The sequence below is a fragment of the Phocoena phocoena genome, chromosome 17, assembly GCF_963924675.1.
Source record: "Phocoena phocoena chromosome 17, mPhoPho1.1, whole genome shotgun sequence".
Taxonomy (NCBI): domain Eukaryota; kingdom Metazoa; phylum Chordata; class Mammalia; order Artiodactyla; family Phocoenidae; genus Phocoena; species Phocoena phocoena.
In genome coordinates this window covers 65,029,569-65,039,689 of record NC_089235.1, presented here as the reverse complement: position 1 = coordinate 65,039,689, position 10,121 = coordinate 65,029,569, and positions in this window count along the sequence as shown.

Below are 10,121 nucleotides of genomic sequence, written 5' to 3'. Positions count from 1 at the left end.
TCATTTACAGATTCTATATACGCAAATTTTACTCGTTAAAACTTAACTGTAACCTCCGAATCAATATTCATGGCACTTTAGTGCTCATTCATGTGCTTGTGCATAGTGGCAAAGATATTTGAGTTGCCCAGTGTGTACATTCCCAGCTGAGGTCAAAAAAGGTGACGTTTTGCCTCTCGTTTCAGCTCTCAGACTGTAAAGAAGCCTCCTTTTTGTAATGTTTAGTGCCACTTTTAAAATATTTTTGTGTTTTTTGTTGGTGATTTCACTGTTTAAAATGATCCCCCAAGTGTAGTACCAAAGTGTTGTCTAGCATTCCTAAACGCAAGAAGGCTGTGGGGTGCCTTGTGGAGAAAATGTGTGTTAGATAAGCTTCATTCAGACATGAGGAATAGTGCTCTTGGCCGTGAATTCAACGTTAATGAGTAAACAGTATATATCAATATCTATTTAAAAAGGTGTCTTTAAGCAAAAACACATGAAGCAAGGTTATGTATTGACTGATTGATGAAACTTATGACCAGAAGATCCCAGGATCTTTTTAAATTAATTAGTTAGTTAATTAATTTATGGCTGCGTTGGGTCTTCGTTGCTGCGTGTGGACTTTCTCTAGTTGCGGCGAGCGGGGACTACTCTTGGTAGTGGTGCGCAGGTTTCTCATTGTGGCGGCTTCTCTTGTTGCGGAGCACAGGTTCTAGGCACACGGGCTTCAGAAGCTGTGGCATGCGGGTTCAGTAGTTGTGGCTCATGGGTTCTAGAGCGCAGGCTCAGTAGTTGTGGTGCACAGGCTTAAGTTGCCCCACGGCATGTGGGATCTTCACCGACCAGGGCTCAAACCCATATCCCCTGCATTGGCAGGTGGATTCTTAACCACTGCACTACCAGGGAAGTCCAGATCCCAGGATCTTAACCCTAGGAGCATCTGTTCAGTATTCGTGGTGACTTCATAGAACATAACTACTGTAAGTAATGAGAATTGACTGTACTTTATCCCCTTCTGTGGGTTGTCTTTTTCACTTTATTGATAGTGCACACAGAAAAATTGATGCACGCACAGTTTTAATTTTGGTGAAGTCCAGTTTATTTTTCTTTGTTGTTGCTTATGCTTTTGGTGTCATATCTAAGAATCCATTGCCAAATCCAAGGTCATGAAGATTGACCCCTATATTCTAAGATTTTATGGTTGTAGCTCTAATATTTAGGTTAATCCAGTTTGAGTAAATGTTTGTATATGCTGTGAGGTAGGGGTCCAACTTCATTCTTTAGTGTGTGGCAATCCAGTTATCCCAGCACTATCTGTTGAGGCACCTATCTTTTCCCCTTTGAATGGACCTGGTGCCCTTGTCAAAAACCAATTGGCCATATATGTAAAGGTTTATTTCTGGGCTCTCAGTTCCACTCCATTGGTCTATATGTCTAGCCTTATGCCAGTACCACACTGTTTTGACTATTTTAGGTTTGTAGTGCCTTTTCAAATCAGGAGTATGAGTCCTTCAGCTTCCTTGTTTTTCAAGACTGTTTTATTTGGGGTCCCTAGCAATTCCATAAGAATTTGAGGGTTGGTTTTTACATTTATGCAAAAAAAGTTGTTGAAAGTTTGAATTATGAATTATGGAAGGAATTATGTTGAATCTTTAGATTGCTTTGGGTAGTACTAACATCTTCACAATATTAAGTATTCCTATATATGAACACAAGATGTTTTTCCACTTATTTAGGTCTTATTTAATTTCTTTCAGCAATGTTTTGTAGTTTTCAGTGTACAAGTCTTTCTTTCACCTCCTTGGTTACATTTATTGATAGGTATTTTATTCTTTTAGGATGTTATTGTTAATTAGAATTGCTTTCTTAATTTCCTTTCAGATTGTTCATTGCTGGTGTATAGAAACACAACAAATTTTTTTTGTTGATCTTGTAACCTGCAACTTCTCTGAACTTGTTTATTAGCCCTAGTAGATTTCTTGTCGATTCTTTAGAATTTTCTATATATAGGATCATGTCATCCATAAATAGATGTTGTTCTACTGCTTTCCAATTTGGATGCCTATTATTCTTTTTCTTCTCTAATGGTTCTGGCTAGAACTTCTAGTACTGTGTTGAATAGCAGTAGTGAAAGAGGGCATCCTTGTCTTGTTCTTGATCATAAAAGAAAGCTTTCAGTCTCACCATCAAATATGATGTTCTCTGTGGGTTTTTATTAAATGCTGTTTATCATGTTGAGGAAATTGTACTCCTAGTTTTCTAAGAGGTATTTTTTTTAATTTATTTATTTATTTATTTTTTGGCTGTGTTGGGTCTTCGTTGCTGCACACGGGCTTTCTCTAGTTGCGGTGAGCAGGGGCTACTCTTCGTTGCAGTGCGTGGGCTTCTCATTGTGGTGGCTTCTCTTGCTGCAGAGCACAGGCTCTAGACGCACGGGCTTCAGTAGCTGTGTCTCGGGCTCTAGAGCACAGGCTCAGTAGTTGTGGCACACAGGCTTAGTAGCTCCGTGGCATGTGGCATCTTCCCGGACCAGGGTTCGAACCCACGTCCCCTGCGTTGGCAGGCGGTGCCACCAGGCAAGCCCAGCAGGCAGATTCTTAACCACTGCACCACCAGGGAAGCCCTCTAAGAGGTTTTATCATGAAAGAGTTTTGGCTTTTGTCAAATGCCTTTTCTGCATCGATTGAAATGAGCTTACTTTTTTTTTTTAAATTAAATTTATTTATTCATTTATTTTTGGCTGCATTGGGTCTTAGTTGCTGCACACGGGCTTTCTCTTTTTGTTCTTTTTTGGGTTTTTTTTTGCGGTACGCGGGCCTCTCACTGTTGTGGCCTCTCCCGTTGCGGAGCACAGGCTTCGGACGTGCAGGCTCAGCAGCCATGGCTCGCAGGCCCAGCTGCTCCGCGGCATGTGGGATCTTCCTGGACCGGGGCACGAACCCGTGTCCCCTGCATCGGCAGGCGGGCTCTCAACCACTGCGCCACCAGGGAAGCCCCACGTGGGCTTTCTTTAGCTGTGATGAGTGGGGGCTACTCTTTGTTGCAGAGCGCGGGCTTCTCACTGCGGTGGCTTCTCTTGTTGTGGAGCACAGGCTCTGGGCACGCAGGCTTAAGTAGGTGTGGCATGTGGGCTCAGTAGTTGTGGCTCACGGGCTCTAGAGCACAGGCTCAGTAGTTGTGGCACACAGGCTTAGTTGCTCTGCAGCATGTGGGATCTTCCTGGACCAGGGATCGAACCCGTGTCCCCTGCATGGGCAGGTGGATTCTTAACTGCTGCACCACCAGGGAAGCCCTGAGCTTACTTATTTTTCCCCTTCGTTCTGTTAACATGATGTAGTACATTGATTCATTTTCTTTTGCTGAGTCACTCATATTCCTAGGATAAATCCCACTTGGTTATGGTGTGCCATATTTTTGATATGCTGTTGTATTACGTTTGCTAGTATTTTGTTGAGGATTTTCACACTTATATTCATAAGGGATATTGGTCTATACGTATCTCTTCTTGTGATGTCTTTATGACATATGGTAAAAGTATGTTTAGTTTTGTAAGAGACTGCCAAACTATCCTCCAAAGTGGTTATACCATTTTGCATTCCCACCAGGAATGAATGAGAGTTCCTGTAGCTCTGCATTCTCACCAGCATTTGGTGTTGTCAACATCCTGGATTTGGGCCATTCTAATAGGTATGTAGCGGTATCTCACTGTTGTTTTAATTTACATTTCCTTGATGACATATGGTGTTGAGCATCTTTTCATGTGCTTATTTGCCATCTGTATATCTTCCTTGGTGAGATTTCTGTTAAGGTCTTTGGCCGGCTTTTATTTTTATTTTTTTTGTGGTATGCGGGCCTCTCACTGTTGTGGCCTCTCCCGTTGCGGAGCACAGGCTCTGGATGCGCAGGCTCAGCGGCCATGGCTCACGGGCCCAGCCGCTCCGCGGCATGTGGGATCTTCCTGGACCGGGGCACGAACCCGTGTGCCCTGCATTGGCAGGTGGACTCTCAACAACTGCACCACCAGGGAAGCCCTTTGCCCTGCTTTTAAATCAGTTGTTTGTTTTCTTACTAAGTTTTAGGAGTTCTTTCTATATGTTGGATAACAGTCCTTTTTTTAAAAAAAATTCTATTTAATTTTTGGCTGCATTGGGTCTTCCTTGCTGCATGCAGGCTTTCTCTAGTTGCGGTGAGCGGGGCGCTACTGTTCGGTGTGGTGCGCAGGCTTCTTGTTGCAGTGGCTTCTCTTGTTGCAGAGCACGGGCTCTAGTTTTGTGGGCTCGGTAGTTGTGGCTTGCACGCTCTAGAGCGCAGGCTCAGTAATTGTGGCACATGGGCTTAGTTGCTCCGCAGCATACGGGATTTTCCCAGGCCAGGAATCGAACCCGTGCCCCCCCTGCATTGGCAGGTGGATTCTCAACCACTGTGCCACCAGGGAAGTCCCTGGATAACAGTCCTTTATCAGATTTGCCTTTTGCAAATATTTTCACCCAGGTTATGGCTTGTCTTCACATCCTTTTGAAACTGTCTTTCATAGAGCAGAAGTTTTTAATTTTAATGAAGTCCATTTCATCAATTATTTCTTTCATGGATTATGCCTTTGGTGTTGTATCTAAAAAGCCATTGCCATACTGAAGGTCATCTTGGTTTTCCCCATGTTATTTTCTAGGAGTTTAATAGTTTTGCATTTTACATTTAGATCTATGATCCATTTTGTGTTACTTTTTGTGAAGGGTGTAAGGTGTGTGTCTAGATTCTTTTTTTTTTTTTTTTTTTGCCTGTGGATGTCCAGTTATTCCAGCACCATTTTTTGAAGACTATCTTGAAATACAAAGTACCTTAGTGGAATTAAGCTCTCTTTCTCCTTGACTCCCTTTGCACTTTATATTTCTCTTAAAGGGTTCATTACTTTCGATCTTGTATTATATTCAGGCCCTTGTTCATTAACTGTTTTTTACACAGGTACACGGCTGCTTTGACTGAAATAATACATTTATGGTATTCCTTCTGTCTGGTTTGTTCTTCTGATGTCACCACCACAGTTGCTGCCCCCTTGAGGCCTCCCTCATTCCCTTCCTGCTCTAGTCAGTACTGACTGCTCCCCCTACATCTACCCAGCAGGTCCTAGTTGACTCTGTATGTACATCTATTTCACTAGCTTATAGCACTTCAAAGGCAGAAACCACATTTAAAAAAAATTTTTTTAAGCTAACATTTATTGAACACTATGTGTCAAGCACTGGATTGAGAGAGTTACATGATTTATTTCAATCCATGGATGATCCATGAGGTAGATATTATTATTACCCCCATGGTATAGATAAGGAAAGCAAGCCTCACGAAGGCTCAAATTCACATACCTAGTAAGTGTTGGAGGCATAAAACATGAACTGTCTCCAGAGCTCTCACCCTTAACCACTGCCTCTAGTGCCTAGCCTTGTCTTCACAAAATTGTTGCTCAGTAAATGTTCATCAAATTGCACTGAAGATTGCAAGTTTGGGAGCCAGGAGAGAAAAAAGCAATGCCGGCTGGTTGTGCACGTAGCCGGTGTTGGCAGGCAGTGTTTGTGTTTGGGGCAACAGCCTGTGATACTGGAATGAAATGATCTCAGCAAGAGACAGTACACTCCACAAGTCCTGAGAAAATTTCATTTGGCTCAGGAGTTGCTGACCTGAATAAAAGGGCATGAAATTGAGTTTTGCAGAGGGAAAGAGGAAAGAGGCCAAAGTTCAGCGACAGAGTCAGATCATATGACAACCGAGGGAGTGATGGCAAAGTAATGCGACATCAGGGGCACCAGACACAGTAAATACAACAAAATACAGCCAAGAAGCTTATGGGTACTGGCCACTTGCCAGATTCTGCTCCCCCAGACCACTGTCTCCCAAAAAGGAGTGTCATCTGGGACCTACCAGGCTGCACTGAATCGATCTGGTTGTGCCTTACACACACACACACAGGCATAATGATTGATTGCTTAGAATGGGTTCCTCTAGGATTACCTTTTTTTCTCTAAGTTAGTTTTCTCTTTAAATTTAACCTTCAGTTTTGAGTCACTTAGTTGGCTGCTGCATCAAATGATTCTTTGGTTTTATAGGTTGTCTCCCAGTGATGCCAGATGGGATCAGCACAGCCCCAGGTGCTAGTTGCTAATGCCTATAAAATACCACCCACCCCCGAAAAGGAGAACCATTGAACAGTTCTTTGGACTTCATCTTCAAAAGTAGCCAAAGAATTCAAGTGACAGGTTACCCCAGAAAATCTTTTGCAATCAGTGAACTTACGGTATAACTAAGAACATTCAGAATACTACACACAGAGTTTAGATGATCTTGGTATAGTGGTAGGACAGCAGTGATTATAAAATGAAAGTAACATGTACATGCTCTGTTGGGGGAGACTAAAGGGAAAGAGGTGTTCGGCCTAGAAAAACATTTCTCAGTGGATTTCCTATGAAGTCAATGTGTCTTGGGTTTAACTTTGAAACAAATTAAAAAATTTAAAAACTGAAAAAAAAAAATACAGCCAAGAAGCTAGTAAGATGCAATACTTGAAGTCTGGGATCATTAGATCATTCGTTCTTTCAATAAACATGTGTTGTGCACACGATTTGCTCCCTGCCTGGCTACCCACCCTCCCGTCTCAGGCCACACAGCAAGCTCTACGGCACGCTCACGTGGCCTCGGTGCCGTGGCTCGCATCCCACTCATTCTTGCCTTGCAGTTTTTCAGATACTCTTGCTCCAGATGTCCTCTTGGCCAGCTCCTTCTCTTCACTCCAGGCCCAGCTCTTCAGAGGCACCTTCCCTGGCCACCCTACATGAAGGAGTCCCTTATACATCATCCCTCAAATTTTTTTTGTAGCACTTAACATGGTCTAAAACTACCTTGTTCGTTTACTTCCTTGTTTATTATTTGTCTGCCCACTAAAACTGAAGTTCCATGAGAGCAAGGATCTCACCTGTCTTATTTATCACTGTATCCTCCACTCTGAAAACAGTCCTTGCTTATAGCAGGTACTCAACAAGTTTTAGTTGAATCAATGAATGTACCTACGATAAAAATTTACAGAATATGGGAAAAAAATGAGCAAGCTTAACACGGTAATATAAATTAATAAATACTTGAGAATTAGTGGGCTGGAACTCATAACAGTAATGGAAGGGTATGCTTTGCTCAAAAGAAACCAAAAGAGATGGAAAAGGAGGAAAAGCAATATTTACAAATATCCATGGAAACTGAGAAAGGGAGGTCAGAGGTAAACTGCTTGGGTAAGAAAAGGAGAGGAAGAGATGTGATTTCATCATGGAAGATGTTTTACACCTGCTAAGCCCTGTTATTCTCTATCCTAGCACTTCGCCACAACCTGTAATTAAATAATTTGCTTGCTTACATGTTTATCACCTGTCTTCCCCACTTTAATTTAGGCTCTTTAAGAGCAGGGACCATGGGTGGTATCCTCAGCCCCTGGCACAGAGCAGGCCCTCAACAATATATTGGGTGGCACACAGAATGCAGAAGTGAGTACTGTGGACCAAGTGTTTCCCTAGAGGACGAGGGGACAGTGGACAGGGGAGAGAATTCTGTGCAAATAGCTAATGATTAATCCATTCAACAAACATGGAGTGAGGGCCTACTGGGTGCCAGACACTGCTCAGTGCTACACACAGAGAGAATGACGCAGTCCCTGCGTAGAACGAGCTCACAGTCTCCTGCAGGTGATGGACAAGTGAGCAAGGGCCAAAAGGCGAGCTTGGACAAGAGCTATCCGGGATGAGAAGCGCCCTGTTAGAGGAAAGCACGTGGCACTATGTGAACCCAGATAGGGGCTATGTAGCCCAGACTAGGGGATCAGGAAAGGCTTCCAGGGAGTCAGCCAGATGGAGGGCACTGGGAGGGACTTTCCTGACAAAGGAAATGGTGAGCCGAAACCTGGTAAGCAGGGAAGGTTGCAGGATGAGGGAAAGACTCAGGGAGAAGAATCTGGGAGGCGGAATCTGGGTAGGACCAGCCTGGGTGTAGAGCAATGATTCAGTTAAGGGGATGGGGAAGAGGGGGGCGGGGATGAATTTTCAGGGGTGATGCACGTGTTCATCACCTTGACTTTGGGGAAGGTTTCACAGGTGTATACTTATATAAACTCCTCACTTTCAATGTGTGAAGTTTACTGTTCCTCAATTATACCTCAATAAAGTTGTAAAAACTAAAACACTAAAATAATAATAATGAAACAGTATTGGTTAGGTTGGCAACAGGTTGTAGATGGCTTTGATTGCCTAGCTAAGGGGTGCGTAGTTAGAAAGGTGTCAGGCTTTTTCAAAGCACCTCCAACATCTCCTTTGGGCCAGGGAGGAAAGTGCTAACCTCAGACACCCATCCTTGAGGGCTGGATAAGAACTTCCTCAGGCTCCCTCTTGCCTCACAAAGGTCTGTATTTCTGGACAATTCCAGAAGTGCTCTGAAGACAACCAGTCTTCCCACCTTTGATTAAAGATGATATTTTGGTGTTCTGCAGGGGAGTGCCTTTGAGAGGCAGAGGTGGAAATTGAGAGGGGCCCGATGCTGGGAGGGGCGTGAAGGACTGCAACTGCTAAGTACAATTGCTAAGTGAGAACAGTCCTGTCCCTGGAAGCACCCCTAAGAGTGATGTGCTCAGGGCCTCCCAGCCAAGGCCAAGGCAAAGATCCCAGTGGTTGTAAATCCTGTAGACTACGCATCTATGTCTATTTGGCTTCCCTGTCACCTCCCAGCCCCACAGCCTCTTCTGAGCAACCAGCAAAGCACCAGAGCCTTCAGCTCTTTGAATGGAAATAATAACGTCTAATTCAGAGAGAGAGAGAGAGAGATTGTGAGGATTAATTAAAATAAAGCTATAGCACAACCTTGTTCGTCACAGATGCTCAATAAATGTTCTCCCCTCCCCCACTCATAGAGAGGACATGAACATGTGACTTACAACTGAGAAATGCTCCTGTCTGCTCCTTCTGCCATTTCTATCCATGCAACAGGCATTGATTGAGCTGCTCTGGGCCAAGCCCTGTCTGGGGGCTGAGTTTACAAGAGTGAAAAAGACACAGTCTCCAATCTCCAACAGTCCACGGTGTGATTAATGCCACAGTGGATAGAAGCATGGGGAAATTACAGGAAAGAGGAAGGCGGGCTGCCTCGAGGAGGTGATAGCTACCTTGCCTGGGGAAACTCAATCACACCCCTCTATCTAAATTCAGATTTTTATGGATACAAATATGTAGAAATCAACTTTTATCACTTTTATCACCATCCATACCATTTTAGATGCTTACAGAATTTCCATCTACTCCCTAACACCTGGCATTTCCTAGGTATGTAAGATGTATTTAACAGTTACAGAGTGCTCTCCTCTTTTAAAAAAGTATTCCAGGGCCTATCAATTGAGGTGGTGGTTTACAAGCTGGGGTCCCAGACCCCGGGTCCTCAACAGTGATAGGGGTCTTTGAGCTGTTTTCATTATTGCCAAAGACTCAACATCAATCACGTTTAACCTTTCCTCAGGCTTCCCAGGGTCCTTTGGCAGTTACTTCTTCACTTTCATAGAATCCTAACACACAGCGAGGCAATGCTGATAGGCTCAGGCTGGGCAGAGGCTTGGATTGGCTGTTATACAGGATTTGGATTCAATTATTTTTGTAAAGGAAAATGAAGCAAGCATTGGTTAATAAATGCAGTTTTACTGCATACACAAACCCTCCACTACTCTGGGGGAAAATAACTAAAAGGGTTCTTAGTGGTAAAAAAGCTGGAAACCCCTTAGCTCAGGAAGCCTGAGTTCAAAGGGCAAAGAACTCTCTTTTACCCGTAAACTGCCCTTCCGTGACTTCCTGACCATTTCCGGAAAATATCTACCTCAGTTAGTTGTTGGGCCAGGAGGTCAGACCTGGGGGCACCTCAGAACAAGAGAGGGTGGAAGTTCCAAAACCAAGGAGCCTTCAAAAAGAGAAAGCTGAAAAAAATCTCCCTGCCTGCCTTTGCTTTTCTCTTTGCACTTGGAACAGGAATTTTGAATGAACATGTATTACTCACTCGCTGACAGGCACCTTACATGCATTATTTTAATCCATGCCCACTTCACGGATCAGGTCACACAGTGGGCGAATAACTGAACC